At 31.9% G+C, this 20,286-nt stretch overlaps 1 long non-coding RNA gene across 1 annotated transcript; it reads left to right on the forward strand.

The window, feature by feature from the left end:
- Window positions 1-8,384: 8,384 nt before the first annotated feature.
- LOC102661967 (uncharacterized) lies at window positions 8,385-9,165 on the forward strand. Its single transcript, XR_415869.4, has 3 exons — window positions 8,385-8,525; window positions 8,878-8,929; window positions 9,039-9,165. It is a non-coding gene; the product is annotated as an uncharacterized lncRNA (long non-coding RNA).
- The last annotated feature ends 11,121 nt before the right edge of the window (window positions 9,166-20,286 follow it).

A 20,286-nucleotide genomic window follows, 5' to 3' on the forward strand; every position in this document is an offset into this window, starting at 1 on the left:
GGTGTTATTTTTATTTTAAGAATAAAAAAATAAAAATATATATAATATAATATGATATGATAATACCATTTTGGAAGTAACACATTCACACGTGTGTGGTTAAGAATCTGTTTCAGACTTTCAGTTCCACTCTCGTCGCCTGCACTGTTCCTTAGCTCAGTCTGTGAAGTTTTAAAATACAACTTATATAGATTTGTAATTATTTAATTTAATTTGATTTAATAATATGTTTTTAATTAAACGGATTGCATAATTAGTTACTATATTACATGCTTTATAGAAGTATAGTAAATTGGATTTCTGGAGTTAAAAATGAAGTATTTACAGCCTCAGAATCTCATCTCATAATATGTATTTGTTAAAATATATTTACTTTTTTATTGGATAGATCAAATTCTTTACTCTCTCCTTTTTTATATCTTTTAGCTTTAGAAATTTTACATTTTATTAAATTTATGTATTATTTCATAGCACAAGTCTCTTTATTCACTCCATTGCCACAACAACAATAATATATTAATATGACTATTTTAGGAAGTGTTAGGGAAAGACTTACGCTTAAGTTTAATACTTAGAAATATAGTAAAAATATACATGAGTCAGATAAAATATCGAAAAGAACTCCACTAACGGGAGTAAAGCAAAACAAGTAAATTTGATATTGTATTCAATTCAAAATTTTATAAAACATTAGATTTGTGGGTCTTTTTTATATATTATTCAACTTATCTATTGATACTTAATGAGAATTTTATATTCACACTTGCATTCAAATAAGATGAGACAAAAACATGTGTTTGGTAATATTAAACCACCAGATGAGAGAAATAAAAGTGAATAAATCCCACACTTTCTTAATTCTTTGCAAAACAACAAAGAAATGAATAGGAGATATCTTATATATAAAAAATAGATTATGAATTGTTGATAATTGATTGTCTACCATTTGCTAAGTGAATGCTGTTTGCTTGAAAGAGGCAATCAATTCTTTTAACAATCAATTGTTTTAAAAAATCATTTAACTATTTTTCTTAAATCAAACACTTATATTTTAACTCTATTTTCATCTATTTCTTTCTTTCTTATTTTTAATTATTTTATTTTTCACATTTTTTACCTCCCCACCGTACACGGCAGAATGAAAGAATAAGATAGAGGAAATCTGAATTTTAGTGAGGGGTTATTTAATTACACGTGGCGGCACGTAAGGATGTGCGCGAATCTTTTTTACATGCTTAGGCTAAACCTTGATCTGCTCCCAGAGATAATTCTGGGTGGTCTCACGTTCATAATCTAATGAACTAAGTTTTTTTTTTTAATTTTTTTATAATGAATGAACTAAGTTCTTTTTAACTTATATTTAATTAACTTTTTAATGCATGAAAAAAAAATGTTGGTGGATGTGAGTCAGCGGCAGTAGGAGAGAACAAGACAAACAAGCTAGCTACTTTATATTAGTATATTATTCTAGGAATAATTAATTAATTGAATTATAATCAATATGATAATTCAATATATATAATTTAGTAGGTAACATATGTTAAATTTATGAAAAACATATAATTTAGTTGGTAACATATGCTAAATTTATGAAAAAAATCAAAGTTCGACATAATACATTCTCAAAAACAAAAAAATCAATATAATAATAATAATTACATATTGGCATGTTATAGGAAAGTGATTAGGGGCATGTTTAGATACATTATTATAAAAGATCTTATAGGTAAAGAACTTATTCAAAAAGTTCTTATCTGAAAAGTTATTTTTATATAAATTAATTTGATATTTGGATGATAAACTCTTATAAGTGCTTATTTAAAATAATATGGTGTTTTGATGAAATTGTAGAAGATCTTTTGTATAATTAAAATTATCAAAAAGGATATTATATGCTTTGATATTATTAAAACTAATAATTAAATACTTAAACATTATTATATAATTATTAAATGCATTAAATAATTAAATATTATTAAAAATAATAAAAATTACCTTTTTCTTCTATTTCATTTATGAAAATATTTTAACTTTATCATTATATTTAAAATATTGTTATATATTTTTTAGAATTTTTGATTAAAAATAACTATTTTTATAAAAATAAAATAAATGTATCTTATAAAAATATAATTATATGTCTTTCTACATAATTAATTTTCATATTTAAAATGTAATTAATACATTATTATTTTAGTAATATTATCACTTAGATTCTAGTTTATAATTTAATTATTATCTATGTAATTATAATTTATAACAAAATATAAAATGTCATTAACCTGGTAATAATATGATCAATAATGCATTCCAATAAAAAATTGTTCAAATGTACCCATGCCATAAACATGCAACCTTGTATTATTAAAAAATAAAGAAATTAGATACGTGTTGGAAACATACTCTTCAGAGATTCTCTAAACCGTTCCATTTATAGAGTACTTTGAGCATTCGATTCTTCTCATGTTGTAGTACTAGAACCAACTTCACTTTCATCCTCATCACTATCTATATATTCGTTATCTTTATCTAGTGAATCAAATTCTCCATCACTCTTGTCATTTCTTTGAATGAAGTTATGTATAGCCATGCAAGAAACAATGATTTGGTTTTGTGTTTTCAAAGCAAAAGGTGGCATATTACCCAATATCTTCCATCTTGCTTTACATAAACCAAATGCACGTTCAATTGTACTTCAAAGACTAGAATGATAATAATTAAAAACTTCAACTCTCCCCTTGATTCTAGGCCAAATTCTAAATTGTGAGAGATGATACCTAGTTTTCTTGCACGGTCCTAGAAAACCCATAAAAGTAGGGTAACTAGAATCAACAAGATAATATTTACCTAAAGAATAAAACAATAGAGCAAGTTAGAACACAAAATTATAATGATACATATATTTATAATATATAAATTTCAATTTACCTTGAGGAGGATGCAGAAAATGCAATGCAGGCTTACGTAAAGCCTCCATAAATATCTTAGTATCATGTGCATAACCTGCCCAAACATAAGTGAAACACATGCTAAAGTCACAAACAACCATGACATTAGTGGTAGTGTAGCCTTTCCGACCAATATAGACTTCTTGTAGATGAGAGGGAACACAAACTCGTATATGAGTGTGGAAGCAATGTCTTCCAAGGTTATTTTGATGATGCCAAAGAATCAAGAGTTAAGCAAAGTTTCAAGCAAAGATTCAAGATTCAAGAATCAAGTTTCAAGTTTCAAGATTCAAGATTCAAGAATCAAGATTCAAGAATCAAGATTTAAGAATCAAGATTCAAGAAAAATCAAGATCAAGATTCAAGACTCAAGATTCAAGAATCAAGAGAAGACTCAATCAAGATAAGTACTAAAAAGTTTTTCAAAACATTGAGTAGCACATAAAGTTTTCACAAAATCTTTTACCAAAGAGTTTTACTCTCTGGTAATCGATTACCAGAAGGTAGTAATCGATTACCAGTAGCCAGCATTATTTTTCAAACTGATTTACAAATCTGTAATCGATTACCATAATGATGTAATCGATTACCAATGTTTTAAAAAGTTAAGATTTTCAAAATTCAAAATGAAGAGTCACATCTGTTGATGTGTAATCGATTACACCTTAATGGTAATCGATTACCAGTGACTGTTTTCGAAAAACTCATTTCCAAAAGTCACAATTCTTCAAGTGACTTGTTTCTAAAGATTCTTTTAAAAGTCATAACTTTTTAAGTAATTAGTTTTAAAGGAATTGCCAAGAGTTACAAGTTTTGACTTGAGTCATCAAGAAATTATAAATATGTGACATTGGCATGAAACAAAGATTGATTTTAATCATCTCTTTCAATCAATCTTTCAATATTTTCTTTCATCTCTTTCAACAGATTTTTTCTTATTCATCTTCTCTTCATCTTTCTAAAAGTTTTTGTTCAAAACTTTCTCTTCCAAGAAAAGTTCTTTGTTAAAAAACTTGTGCTATCATCTATTTCATTCTCTTCTCCCTTTTCCAAAAGAACGAAGGACTAACCGCCTGAATTCTTTTGTGTCTCTCTTCTCCCTTTCCAAGAGAATTCAAAGGACCCCGCCTGAGAATTCTTTTGATTTGTCTCTTTCCCTTAAACAAAAGATCTCAAAGGACTAACCGCCTGAGAATTCTTTGTCCCAACACATTGGAGGGTACATCTTTTGTGGTACAAGTAGAGGGTACATCTACTTGGGGATTGTTATACTGAGAATAAGAGAGGGTACATCTCTTGTGGACCAGTTCAAGTGGAGGGTACATCTACTTGGGTTTTCAAAGAGAACAAGGGAGGGTACATCCCTTGTGGATCTTTGGCTTGTAAAGGATTTTACAAGGTTGAAAGAAATCTCAAGAACCGCAAGTTGCTTGGGGACTGGATGTAGGCATGGGTTGTTGTCAAACCAATATAAACTTCTTGTGTTTGTCTTCTTTTTCCCTACACTCATTAATTTCCGTTGTGTACTTTTATTTTACACTTTACTTTTGTTTAAATTACATAACTTAGTAGTAAAGCCTAATTGAATCTAGTAACATTAAGAATGATAGATTTTTAATTAGTTAAGACACGTTCATAATTAATTCAACCCCCCATTCTTAATTATTCCAAGGCCACTTGGTCCAACAATGAGTACCATATATTGCACCAATACAATCCCTAAAATAAGGGCGATATCTGGCATCTTTTAGAATCTCATCAGGATTATCTCTAAATAATGGATCAACAGGCTTAATTATATCCTTTGTAAACATACACACAACTTCTAAGATACTATGGAAATGTCTAGATATTGTTTCACCTGAATGTTGAAATCTTTTATCACTATTACGAACAGAACCTGGTTGACTCAACATGTATAACAACAAGCCAACTTGCTCATAAATGCTGGCATTTCAATTTTTCTTTAAGTTGTACTTGGTTTCCAAGATATCACATAATTCAAGAAAGACAAGTTTCTTCATTCTAAACATCTGATAACAACGTATTGGATGACCATTTAGAATTTTAGATACCCAACGATGGCCTGTCATGCTTGAATCCCTACATGGATTTTTCAGAACATAATTCATGAAGTAATTGGTAACATTAGCTACAACAAACATCAACACTTTGTTCTTCGTAATGTGATCGTCATCGTCAGATGAAGAGTCATTTGATGATAGTGATGAGTCATTTGATGATAATGATGAAGACATCCTATAGAAGGAAAAAAAATTCATAACACAACTGAAAATAAAAATCAAGAGCCAAACCATAACCAAGATCCATAACATAACAAAAATTAAAATCAAAGATCCATGACATAACTAAAATTAAAAACTAAGATCCATAACACAACCAAGGTTCATAACCAAGAAAACTTGCAAGTGTCAATGATATCAGATAGAGGAGAAACTAAGGAACTTGTGCTTAAGTGTCAGACTTGATCCATCCAAGTTGTAGCTCAGGCTTTTCTAAAGCAACAAAGGTGATCATGTTTGCCCTTTTTTTCATAAGTCTAGTAGCTTTGTAAAATAGTTCACTCCCACACTCAAGTCCTGGTAGATCTTTCAACTTTGCTATGCATGCAGTAATGCTAGTTGGGTCTTGAGCAGATGCACTAGATTCAAATGTTTGAATAGTACGATCTAATTGTGAGGAAATCTTGGCAGCAAACCCAATTCTTTTGTCACCCTCTCTACCTCTCTTCCTCTATCCATTTTCCTTTACCAAAGACGTGTTCTGAGTTGTCGTGTCTATCTCAGGCTCATTCACTTCCATGTCAGTGTTATCATCAATGTTATCATTTGTCTCTTCTGTTCTTGTGTTGAATCCTTTGTATTGTCTTGAATCCTCAGATGGTGCATATGCTGCAAAATCAATACAAATAGTACCCTTAAAAAGGAATTCCATCTCAGGTAAGAATTTGAGGCCTTGCTCTCTAAACTTTGCTACTTCAGGATCCTCCTATAAAATAAAAAATAAGAATTATAATATATATTTGGCATGAGAGTTAAGAGATAAAAATCAATCTCGTTATAATATATAGAAGTGCCTTCAAATATTACTCAGGTTACATTTAGTCCTGCATCATAGATTCTCGTCATCCATTTCTAAGGCACATAGCAAGGACAGAGGAATCTATGCTTGTGGGCTGTGGCCAAAAAATAAAGATAACAGCAACAAAAGCTGGAGAATATTACTGAAAACAAGAAAGAATAACCATTGTGCTTGTAAAGATCATATTTGTTTATCAATTCCCCCTGCTTGATTGATTGATGGATACCCATTAACCTCAAACTAAATTATTTTTTCTCTTTTCCTTCACTTTTTGTGTCCTCAAATTATCAGAGAGAAAGAAATTTGGGTAATACAAATGACTGAGAATTGCTATTGGAGAGGGAATCGCAACTTCTTGATATTTTCCCCTACTTTCTATCTCTTAACTCATACTAACATTTAAGTTGTGAGTAACCTGGATCTCAAATTAGAAGTGACAAGAAAAAGCATGTAAGCCTTTTACTACATTTGCCTTTCTCTTGCTTTCTTGTTTGCCACTACACCTAGTTGCTCAAACCCCACTTGAAGAAAAGTTTTGTTTGTTTATAGTCATGAGAAACTGCTGCATAAGTCCAAAGGCTATTGCTTCTCTTGTTGAGTACTTTGGTAAAATAAAAACAAATGAGATAAGCTCTTGAACACACTAAAACACATTAGATGAAAAATCTCATTTATAAATTATTAGTAGCAGATTGCTGATTATGTTCTAGTATAGAAAAAAGGCTTTAGTTGACTCTAACTTGGATACACACCACTGGCCAGTTCTTTTATTTGGTTTATATGTTGGTTTTCCTGTTTTCATGTCCCCAAGTGATGCAAATATTTGCAGCTTTGATTCTCGCAGTAATAGAAAAAATGTAGTTTATTATAAAAAGTGGAGTTGGCATATATTCACGCCATCCTCGCAACAAGATAAATTTGAAGTATACACTATGCATAAGTCAATGGCTACATTCATTGTACTCCACTATGTCTGTTCAACTATAAAATGCAGCTTTCATGCGGCTTACATGGAAATCTTAAATTGCAATATGTGCTTCTTCTTTCACCTAACTGGTTAGTAGTTTGGTGCCTCTTGGACTAACCTATTCACAATTCTAATTGGATAGGCGGCTTTCATACTACTGAAGTATTCTTAAAATGGTATTCAAAGGAAGCACATAATTGTATCAACAATGACATACCTCTTTTCTTTTAACAATTTTTCTTATTGTCTTATTCTCAAATACCTATCTGTTCCTGCTCCCTTCTTATATATTTATGTTTTTTTATCTTTGTATCATAAATATCACTCTTTTTTCTGATGAAAGCAAGGAAAGGGAAATGGTTGTACCATCTTTTAACCCTCAAGTAGTTCTGCTTTCTATCTCTCTTATTTTTGTTTTTCACATTTCTTCAGTGGAAAGCATGGAGCACTTAGCAGCATACATAAACACATATGTGATCATAGTTACATATCTTTAAAAATAAGTTTTTTTGTTGATCCTTTGCAGCTATTTTTATTTTTGATGTTTACACTGCTGCAGATCAGTAGCAATCAAAGCATCCAATTTTGCACCTTTAGTGTGCCTTCTATTATGGCTGAGAAGAGTCAAACCTATAATTCGAGAAAGACTAACTTAACCAAATTCATGGTGAGTCATGAGTGAGAAGCAAAGAAACCTACAAATTACCAAATTTAAACTTCTCGTTCTCATTGTCATTGACCAGTAAACATGATTTGTTTCAGCAAGATGATTTCATTAATAGTAAGAATTCTCTGAGAACACTTGATGGTGAAGATACTTTTATAACTTGTGGTTCTGCACATAGAAAAAACTCATCCTGTAGCATCATCCAAAATTTTAAAGATGAAGACAAACTTTCTCATAGTAATTTGAGTTGTTCGCTTAAAAGTCCAAATTCATTTAGAAAGGTGAATTCACCTGGTGCTGTAGACCTGAAGTCAGCACAATATGGGAAGAACCGGATGGAGGATCATACTGAAGTGAGTCAAAATGGTCAGAAGCCAGAGAAAGTGCTTCCTCACTCATTAGATGGTTTTGATGACATGACATATGCATCATTAATCTCATTGGTGAAAGGTAAGAATTCTAAATCAATGAATAAAAAGCATAGATCTTTGATGGAAGAAAAGAGAAGTATTTTAATAGATAGCTTGAAAACATTGCAAGGTAGCAATGTTCGTACACATGAAGAGCTTGCAGTTTTTGAGGACCAAATAAACTCAAGGGACCATCACACTGAGAAGCCAATAACTAGTGATGTACATAAATGTGCTGGTGAGTTAGAAATTGGTAGAAAGTGCTTCCTGGACAACATAGACATGAATGAAGATGAAGAGACATATAGTCATTCTAATGCTGTAAATAAAGCTAACTCAGAATGTACATTGGCTATGGATATTTCCCCTGACAATGTTGTAGGAGCTATAGGTGAACAACAAGTTTGGAAAGTCAGAAGAACTATCATTAAGTAAGTTTATTTGTCTAGTAATATGTGTTTATTAAATGGCCTTTCTCTCTTTTTGTTAAGCTACTTAAATTTACAACTGAACTATGTTGAGTCTGTTATTGTTTACAGATAATCTCTTTAAGTTTTTGACAAACCTCAATTTTTCATTAGTCTTCCTCCATTATTTAATCTCAAACAAGATTCATCCTCCAAACCTACAACCTTGCATTTCTCAAATTTTAATGCAGATTGAATCTAGTGAACTATTTCTTGACGTGCTCACTTTTTGTCCCTTCATTTTTTAAAATCGTCTTGTTTTTTTTTTGTATTTTGATCCCTACTTGGACCTGATACTGAACATTGCTCTATTCAGTCAATAGAAAATCTTTGTCAAGCAAGTGTTTGAGTTGCATAGACTGATAAAGGTAATTGCCAGACTAGATATTCTTCTTGATTGTTTGTTCTATTAAATATATGCACCTTAATTTCACTCATCATAATATGAGAAGTAACTAAATCATTTCTTGTAAGCAGGTGCAAAGATTAATAGCAGGCTCACCCCATGTATTGCTTGAAGATAACCTTTTACTTAACAAGCCACCACCAAAAACATCCACAACCAAGAAGTTTCAATCTGACTTTGCCAGCCAAAAACCATCAGCAGTTGTTAAACTTGACAATAAATCTGTGAAGGTCAATACTGTTGAGAAGACTACAAACAGCGTAGTTGGGAAGATTCCCATTCCTTGTATCAGCAACACAACCAAAGGTCATGCTAATTAGCTGCCAAACTATGGCCATCATTTAGGAAACCTTGCATTAGCCTCTGCAGATTCAAATTCAAATTCCAAACAGTCGCCAAGCTATGTCTACCCCCAACCTGGGAACCAGTGGCTAGTTCCTGTCATGTCCCCATTTGAAGGCCTAGAATACAAACCAATCATATGGCCATGCCCTGCAAATGCAGGCTTCATGGCACCCATAAATGGTTAGGAAAAGGTTGATGTGTTTTCCCTAAGTCTTCCTAGGAAAAAGTTAAATGTGATTCTACTTACATGATATATTCTACTTGGATGGTTGATAAATAGTTCAGCACCTAATGTCTTCCTAGGTCCAAAAAATTAATGTGTTTTTCCTCACATAACAACTTAGAACAACTCCCCCCCCCCCCCAAAGTCCTATCAGCATTGCAAAAGGAACCATTACCCTCTGATTTATTGGTTGTGCTCCTCACAAGCCTCAAATTGTTCTGGCAACCAACACCTCAAATTGCCAGCATGGTGCATTTCATTTTTTACCCATTAGACCAATCTTTGGTTATATTATATAGATTTACATGAATCAATAGAAAGAGAATTATTCCTTTATAAATTTACAGATAACAAAACATGTCTTTATGCAATACCAAACGATGCAGATAAACATGCAGCAGACAATGTCCATTCAATTTGATGTCAGCTACTTCACCATATTACAATCTCTTCTTGAACATAGCACTATCCAATAAATTTCCATTTCATTAGGTTTTAAAAGAAACATCACTATATCAACACATTCAGTTCTTTGCATGTAAACTACCTCAATTGCAACATGTAATAGAGTAATAACCAACCTAATTATCAACCAAAATTTTAGACACAAGCTTCTAAAAAATAGTCTGCAACTCCAATTTTGGCCGCAAAGTCAAGAATCACACATAAAAAACAAAAGAGTGGCCTGCACAAAAACTCTATTTTCGTTGAATAATACATACCTGAATTTTGGCTTCTCACCATTCATCACTAGCTGCAATGGTTTTCTTCTCCCCATCCCAGCCAAGACCTGTGTCCTTCCCTATAAGCTTAGCCCATAATTGCCATTTCTTTTTTAAAGAATCCCACCTATTTTTGAATTGTTTATATTCATATTTCAAATTTGTTGTCTTATTGAACTTTTCTGCATGTTTGCCCAACCAAGCTTAGTGAAGTGGCTATGAGGTTTATTTCCAGCATTCACCTCTTCTATGCACACTTTCAACATAACCTCAGTATTTTTATCACACCATTCTGCTTTCTTTCTTTTCACAGGAACTTGATTGAGAGACATTTCACAAGCTTAATGAAACAAACAAAAGTACAACCCTAATCAATAACAATTCAAAATTTAATGAGAAGAAAAAGAAATTAATGAAGAATTGGTTAACTTGTTGATCGAGGCCGTACCCGAATCAAATAAACATTAAAAATGTAGTATCTAGGAAGTGATCCTAGGTCGTTTCCCAACGAGCAATGATAAACCAAATGTTCATAACAGATAGTAGGAAAATAGTAACGAATTGGGGGGGGGGGGTTGTTTGCTTTTGTAAATTAAACAACGAGTACAATTGAATTAGAAAATATCATAATTAAAATATGTTGCTTTCGCTTGATTCACAAGCAAGTCTCTTATCCTAGGTTGCGAGAATTTATCCTTTATCAGTTTAACCACTCAATCCAACCCTAAATTAAATTACTAAGCGAAATTCAACATAAGGCATTCATTATGTGATTAAGCATCACATACACCAATTACTCATAAATGATCATTAAGCATGAACGTAAATTAAGCGCAGAGACAATTAATCAAACACTAAGCATGCATGAATTAAAAATAGCAAATTCAGAGTAATTAGTGAAGAGGAAAAACTGAACAGAATGTAACAGTAATAATAAAACCTCAAAGAGAACTGTGCTTGATCCTCAAGAGAAAGGAACGCTGGGGACTTAGCCTTCCATTAATCAATAGAGAACGAACTTATAAATTGAAGAACAAAATTTTATTGCTACTGGAATTGTAAAACGAAAAGATGTCTCAAAGAAAAGCCTAAAACTAAAAAACGAAAATAGGAGAGAGAAGAGAAGAGAGGAGAAAGGGCCTAAACTAGAACCTTGGTGCTGTTATATAGTTTTCCAGCCCCAAAGCTTACAAATCTGTTTTAAATCCAAGCCCATAAATAAATTAAATTCAAATCTAGATAAGATAAGATCTAGATTAAATAACATTTAGATGAGATCAAATCTAAATAATATCTAGATAAGATAAAGATAAGATAAGATCTAATTTTGTAGAATAAAATAGTCTGCACTTTTCAAGTCCAAGCCCAATTCTGGATTCAAGCCCAATGCTTCATTAATTCCTGAAATTAGATTAAAAACATCAAATTAGCTGAATGGGCCCAAATAATAAAACTACCTAATTAATTTGACAATTAAGACTAATCAGTACTTAAAATGGTGCAAAAAGGGTTAAGAAATAGGAGAAAATAATGGCACATCACATGAGATGCTAACAAAGGAAGAAGAAGAGATGACGAAGGATGATCGAAAGAGATGAGGAAGGAGATCGGAAAGGATGAGGAAGGAGATCGAAGCACGAGAGAGAATTGAGGAAGGCACAACATGCACGTTGTGAGGAACCTGAGAGAGAAATTTTGAGGGTTTAGAAAATGAGGAGGGCATGCTTTGTCATTTTGAAATTTTTTGAGGACATAATTGTCCAAGCATTGTTTAGGGGATAGATTCCTGAAAAGCAAAATTTCACAAGCTGGAAATTTTGAGCTACAGAACAAGATCTGCTGAGAGCTTTTACTTTTGTAAAAGCTAAAAAAAAAATTAATAACCAAACACTCTTAAAAAATAAAAAAGATCTTTTACCAGTAGATAAGATGATAAAAGATCTTTTGGGCTGCATTCAAATGGGCCCTACTTAGAGTGGTGTTTGGTAGGGGCAGTCCTTGGTTGGTGTTCGTCTAGATATGAACATTGATATGATTGATGTCATCCTATCTTTTCGAAAACATTCAATTAAACTATTTGCTTATACACACCGAATTTTATTATTTATAAAAGTAATTATATTTTTCTAAAACAAAAATTAAAATATTACAATTAGTTAATTACATGATATTTTAATTGTATAAAATTAAAAAAATTATACCGAACAAATTAAGCTTAAGTTCATTTATAATTATGATAATAAAAAAAATAAGTGACATGTTAGCATGACAATCACACAAGTCAATAATGAGTTTCTACTTGTGTTTGGTCTTACATTTTCAACGCATGTAACCTATGATTTTCACATCTAAAACGGATGAAATTTAGAAGCTACACAATCTAATATTCAAGTTGGCGTGAATCCAATCCTTCAAAACGAATAACTAAATATGCACTCACTCTTCTTGCTTTCGCTCTATTCCATTTGTTGGTGTGTTAGGGCCTCTTTACATAAATTTCTCCAACTAGGAATAACATTAATTATACATGTAGGAATGTTCTAAAAAGATTCTGGACTAGCATAGAATCAAAATGCTCTTGCTAAAAAAATGAGTGACTAGATTTACTTGTCTATGAACTAAACTCACTAAAGAGTTGTTAATCAAGTGAAAATTTTCTCCACATAAAGACAAAATAAAGCCATGTCAGTCTTTGCGTTCATGCAAGAGATGGCCAGCATGCTCTCATAAACTTTGCTTGCAATTGATTTCAGAATCAACATTGTGGAGACGCATGATAGAGGACTATCCAAGGAAGAAGAGTTTGACTTAGGTGGGTTCAACATGGATGAACCAAGAGTAAGGAGTAAGAGATTTCAAGAAGAACTTAGCGAGAGACTAAATTCTCTCATGGAGGAAAGAGAAGAAGCGAAACTCATTTATCTTAGTCAACTTATAGAATAAGATTTATTTTCTTTTTTAATTATATTTTTGAGCCTATTTTTGGACTTGCAATGAGCTGCTATCTTTTTTATTGTTATTTTAAGTCTTTTAATTATTAGATTAGTTATTGGGCCTTGGGCCTAATTTAGGATTATTAGTAGGAATTATAAATAGACTCTTTAAACACTTTATTGACAGTTTTCATGAAATTTCATGTTAGACACAATTAAGAGAGTGTCTCTCTTGATTCTTGTGTGAAATATTAGGTTCTTATCAAAGAATTCTATTCATTGTGGCGAATCATCTTCAACTTATCAATCTCCCAAGATTGCAACGTTGTTCTTTCCATCTCCTTTCTAATTTCACTTTATTCTTTTATTTTCTCCAATTTCATTGAGTCCCAAATTGGTTTTCCAGTTTGATGATGTCAAAAATTGGATCCACAAATCGAGGTTTCATCAATTGGTACCAGAGCTTTAGTTCTTGAAATCAGGTATTATCTATCCTTTGTGTTTTCTGTTTCACGTGAGTTTTCTCCTTTGTTTGTTCGATCAATTTTTTTGTTTAACTCTATATTATTATTTTATCTTCCTTTGTTTTATTCCTTTGAGTCTATCTTTCTTTTCTGAACTATATCTAGTATCAATATCTTTTTTTATATAAATATAGCATTAAAATTCGTGCAAAAAAAAAGGAAAGAAAGAAGTTAAAAAAAGAAAGAAATCCAGTTTTCAGATTTGGAGGCAAAATTTTGTTACAGTCTAGATTTGGATTTTCCCAATCACATTTGCATTCAAATTTGAATTGTGTGCCAAAAAAAGGAAGAAGAAAAAAATGAAAAAAGAGCAAAATAAAACGTATAAAAAAAACAAAATCAACATTCAAAGTCTTTATTGTTTTTACATCTTTTTCAAAAAAAATTGTGTCATGTTGGTTATTTACATCTAGTATAGTTCAATTTTTGGACAATCCTTTTCTTCATTCTGGAGTCTTTTAGTTTGTCTTCCTTGACATTCCTTTTGAGTATTCCTTTCATTATTTTTGCCCGTCTTTAAAATTCCTTAGTTTTGTCTTAGAGTATTTCTTTTCTTGACTTCTTGAGTTGAGTTTTGATTTGTGACATATTTCACATTGAATATTTCTTGATTTTGAGCTTGAAGGTTCTGCATAAGAACTGAAAAGAAGCAAGAGTGGTAAAAGGCAAGAGCGCATATTATAAAAGAAAAAGCCTTGAAAGAGTGATACATGAGTGAACTTGAGTGAAACACCAAGTTGAGTGGCGAGGTCCTATTCAATTTTTTACTTGTGCACTAACTTTTCTTGTAGGATACAAGTGGAGATGCTACTCCACCATCTCCAAAAACCGCAAGGCTCATGCCGGAGATTATTAAACTTGGTGATCAAATGAGAAGAATGAGTTATGACAATGAAGAAAGGATGGAGAGAATGAGAAAGGAGAATGGGCAAAGTTTGGGAAGAATACATAGGAGTAAAGAAGTTTTAAGTGTAAGGATTGAAAATATAGAGCGAAGAAAAAAGGTAAGATCATCTAATTATTCTCATGGATAAGATTAGGGGTATGAAGAGGATGAGAGAGGATGGAAGAATGAGAGGTATAGGGAGAGAAGAAATCATAGAAGATATGGAGGTAGACAAAGAAAGGAAGGGAGTGAAGGTGAAGATCCCTACTTTAAAAGGGACTTATGATCCAGAAGTGTATCTTGAGTAAGAGATGAAGGTTGAGCATGTCTTTGCTTGCTACAACTACAATGAAGAGAAAAAGATCAAATTGGCCTCCCCGGAGTTTGAGGGATATGTCTTAGTTTGGTGGAATCAAGTGAGGAGTGATGTTGAGAGGATGAGAAGGCCGTTGATTAATACTTGGCAAGACATGAAGAGAGTTTTGAGAGAGAGATTTGTGTCGTCCTATTATGGGAGAGACCTTCACAACTAGCTCCAAAGATTAATTCAAGGAAATAAGAGTGTGGATGAGTATTACAAAGAGATAGAGATTTCCTTGATTAGGGCTCAAATTGAGGAGTCTCAAGAGGCCACCATGACAAGGTTTTTGCATGGTCTCAATAGGGAAATCCAAGACATTGTAGAGTTGCACCACTATACCTCTTTGGAGGATCTCATTCATCAAGCTATCAAGGTGGAGCAGCAACTAAAGAGGAAGCAAACATACAAAAAGTCCTCCTATGGCTCTTCAACTTGGAAAGATAAGGAGACATTCAAGAAGGAGGGAGGATCTTCATTCAAATCTCATGAAAAAGGTGTTGCCCTTGGTAAAAATAATTCTAACCCTACTCCCACTTCTTCAAAGGCGAGTTCTATTAAATGTTTTAAGTGTTTAGGAAAGGGTCATATTGCCTCCCAATGTCCTAACAGAAGGACTATGCTTGTGTTGGGTAATGGGGATATCACTAGTGCATTTTCTTCTAGCTCTTCTAGTGAGAGTGAAAGTGAATGTGATGTATAACCCTTAGAAGGTGATATTTTGATGGTTAGGAGGTTAATGAGGAGTGTGTGTAAGGATAGAGATGACACTCAAAGGGAGAACATTTTTCATACTATGTGCATGGTCATGGGGAAAATATGCTCTTTGATTATTGATGGCGGTAGTTGCACTAATGTAGCTAGCCAAAGATTGATTGAAAAGCTTGCTTTTAAAACTTCCCCTCACCCTAGGCCTTACAAACTACAATGGTTGAGTGAGATTGGGGAGCTAGTTGTAGATAGAGAAGTTTTGATATGCTTCTCCATTGGAAAATGTGTTGATGAGATACTGTTTGATGTAGTCCCTATGGAGGCTAGTCATCTCTTACTTGGAAGGCCTTGACAGTATGATAGGGATGTTGTCCACAATGGTGTCACAAACAATTTTTCATTTGTAAATAAAGGGCAAAAGGTTACCCTTAAACCTTTGTCTCTAAGTGAGGTTTGTGAGGATAAAAAAAATGAGAGTGAAAAAAGAACAAGAGAGAAAAAAAGAGAAAAACAAAAGTGATGAAAAGAGAGAGAAACATGAAAGGAGAGAAAAGAAAGAAAAGAGTGGAGATAAAAAAGAGTGAAACTAAAAAAAAAGATGAAAATCAAGAGAGAAAAATACAAACCTTGTTCATGAGAGAAAAAGAGGTGAAAAGAGTGATGCTAGCTAGGCAACCTATGTATTTACTAATGCCTCATGATTATTATTTGTCTTCTATTGTTAGTTTTTTGCCTATAGGTGTGGAAGAATTATTGAAAGAGTTTGGGGATGTCTTTCCTAAAGACACCCCTCATGGGTTACCTCCTTTGAGAGGGATAGAGCACCAAATTGATCTCATTCTAGGAGTATCCTTACCAAATAAGCCAACATATGGAAGCAATCCGGAAGAGATAAAAGAGATCCAAAGGCAAGTGGAGAGCTTGATGGAAAAAGGATGGGTGAAAGAAATCTTGAGCCCATGTGCTATGCCTGTCATCTTGGTAAATCAAAATCTATCTCAACTTCTAAGGCATGTGGTAGGTAAGAATTTGAAAACTTGGAATGAATGCCTACCCCATGATGAATTTTCTTATAATAGGGTAGTAAACTCTACTACTTATTCTCCTTTTGAGGTAGTTTACCATTCTAGTCCATTGTCCCCTCTTAATTTGTTACCTTTTCCTAACACTTCAGCTATGATGCATAGGGATGGGCTTTGTAAAGCCAATTTTGTTAAGAGTTTGCATGAGAAGAGGGAAGCACAAATTCAAAAAAGATTGAACAATATGCTAGATATTCCAATAAGGGGAGAAATAAAATGGTTATCAAACTGGGTGATTGGGTTTGGATTCACTTGAGTAAGAATAAGTTTACTTACAAAAGGAAATCTAAACTTCAAGAAAAGGGAGATGGTCTTTTTCAAGTTTTAAAGCACATAAACTATAATGCATATAAAATTGCTTTACCACTAGACTACGGTGTGAGCAACACTTTTAATGTTACTGACTTGACTCTTTGTGATGTAGATACCTTTAACATCAATTCAAGGGCGAATTCTTCCCACGAAGTAGGGTATGATAGAGGACTATCCAAGGAGGAAGAGTTTGACTTACGTGGGCTTAACATGGATGGACCAATCACTAGAGCAAGGAGTAAGAGATTTCAAGAAAAGCTTGGTGAGAGACCAAATTCTCTCATGGAGGAAAGAGAAGAAGAAGAAAAACTTATTTATCTTAGCCAACTTTTAGAATAAGATTTATTTTCGTTTTTAATTATATTTTGGGCCTATTTTTGGACTTGTAATGGGCTGCTATCTTTTTTATTGTTATTTTAAGTCTTTTAATTATTAGATTAGTTCTTGAGCCTTGGGCCTAATTTAAGATAATTAGTAGGAGTTATAAATAGACTTCTTAAACACTTTGTTGGCAATTTTCGGCAAATTTCCCCAGATGGGGTGCTTTTACAAAATATTTCCCCAAAGGGGGTCCTTTCGAAAAATATTACATGGGGGGGCTGTTTTCTACGTACTTTGCATGGGTTCTATAGCAAACCGCCACTCGTAGTGGCGAGTTTGCTGGGCAGAGCCACGTGGCCTGGAAAACGCCACTCGTAGTGGCGAGTTGCCTGCAACCTGCAAGTCGCCAGTCCTTCTGGCGAGTCTGCTCTGCGTCTTAGAAACCGCTAGTTTGACTAGCGGGTTGGCTTTGCAGGGGGGAGCTTCAGGCGTAGGCTAGCGGTGTAGCTACGGTGTAGTGGTGCAGGAGCAGTTTTGCAGGTGCAGAGAAATCGCCAGTCATGGTGGCGATTTGGGCTTTTTCAAAAAAAAAATTCTGGCCTATAAAGAAAGCAATGTAGGTGCCCCTTTTGTCTGCTTCGTTTTTGCATTCACTCTTCACTGAATTGCTTCTTCTGCCATTGCTATTTGCTTCCAGTGCTCCCTTATTTTGTTGCTACGGGTTTGGGTTATTAGTGAGTATGCTGTTAACTGAAATTTTGTTTTTTTTTTTGTGTGATATATTAATATTAATTGATAAATTTTTTATATATTGTAGGTGAAGTTTTTGTTCTTCTTTGGCCTACACTTTTTGGTTGCTTGTCTTAGTACGTATTTGAGGTAAGTTAATTTATTTTTATGTTGTTTGGTATATACTTTTATGTTATATGCATATATGTTAAATTAATTTTAGTTGAGATATTAATGTTATTTAGGTTAGATTTTTGTAAGCTGTAAGTTATATATATGTTAGGTTAGTTTTAGTTAATTTATAAATATTATTTTAAGAATATTAGTTAGGTTAATATACATATCTTAAGTTAGTATTAATTTTGCTTTAGATTAGTTTTTGATAATATTATTTTGTTTAGATTTTATAAATTAGTATGGTATTATTTGTTTTATATATGTGTAGATTTTGGTTAGTATATATATAGTACGTTTGTTTAGTTTAGGTGATAATTTTAAATTTTAAGTAGTATCCTAAAATAATAAAATTATTTGTGTTATACGTACATTAGTTGTAGTTAATTTGTTAATATGAATTTATTTAAGTTTTTTTAATTGATATGTTATTATTATTTGGTTTAGATTTTTTTAGATTTGTATGATATTATTTATGTTATATATATAGTATGTTAGGTTTAGTTAGAATGTTGATATTATTTAGTTTATTTTTTTAATTTTTTTTAATTTTTTTTAGTATATTGTTTAAATTTTTGTTTCCATTGTATTTTTTGGATTTTTTTAAATTTATTTGTGTAATAAATGTAATATAATTTAAATTTTATTTATTGGAAAATAAATTGGTAAATACAATTGTTGTGAAATAATAAATGTATTGAGTGAATTATTTTTTAAGAGGAAATCATACCTTCTGCTGGGTGAACAATTCTTACTGGTGGAATCATGTCGGGGACTTCACTGTCGGTATCTGATATACCGTCAACACTGTCATCTTTGTCTAACGACTCTTCAACGTATGAGTTAGACACAAGATAATCATCATCATCATGATCATCATCTTCGTGAAGATTTAAATTGCTCATATTTGTCGGTGGTTGTGTGTCATCATTAGATAAATAATTTCTACATGATGTAAGGGAATTTGCAGAATGAAACATTGAACCACCAGCCACATCCTTTTCTATGTATAATTCTAGAACTGACATTTCTTGTTGTTGTTTAAAACTTTCCAGCATCGTTTCAACGTCTTCGTCATCGCAAATTTGCAAAGCAATATATTTTCCTGACACTAAAAATCTACAACTGATAGCAGAAATAATTTCATTATTTTCTAACTTTACCTTGTCTCCAATTTTTTTCTTCAAAGCATTGAAACTAATTCCACGTTTAATCTGAATCGCTTTTTTACTGCCTTCAAATATTACATCATCATTATCTTCATATATCCTTCCATTGAAATACAACACTGTTATAACCGAATTCATCGTGTACCTACAAAAACAATATTTTAATGAATTATTCATAATAAATTTAAAATAGTCAAATGTAATCACAAAAAGTCTTACGAAGCAAATTTCAACCTTATGAGGACAAATTTAAATCTCAAGAACGCTCACACTTTTTCAAAGCTGAAATCTAGTTTTTAATATACTCCAACACTGAAGAAATTTAATTAAAAATTTGATGACACAAATCATTTTACTGAAAACTAGTTTTAATTAAAAATTACTTAAAAAAAATTATAATACAAATTATTTTACTAGAAACTACTAAATAAAATAAATTACTTAAAAAAAATTACTTGAAAGTTGAAATCTAGTTTTAATTAAAAATTACTTACAAAAATTATAATACAAATTATTTTACTGGAAACTAAGAAATAAAAAAAATTACTTAAAAAATTATAATACAAATTATTTTACTGGAAACTAAGAAATAAAAAAAAATTACTTAAAAAAAATTACTTGAAAGCTGAAATTTAGTTTTAATTAATAATTACTTAAAAAAATTATCATACAAATTATTTTACTGGAAACTACAAAATAAAATACAAAACTAATTTAATTATACAATTAATAAAAAAATATACATTCAAACTGCTTTAAAGAATTACTGACATAAAATTATAACACAAATTATTAATTTCCAAAAAGGAACAAATTATTTTTACTTCCAA

Source organism: Glycine max, chromosome 9, assembly GCF_000004515.6.
Source record: "Glycine max cultivar Williams 82 chromosome 9, Glycine_max_v4.0, whole genome shotgun sequence".
Classification (NCBI taxonomy): Eukaryota; Viridiplantae; Streptophyta; class Magnoliopsida; order Fabales; family Fabaceae; genus Glycine; species Glycine max.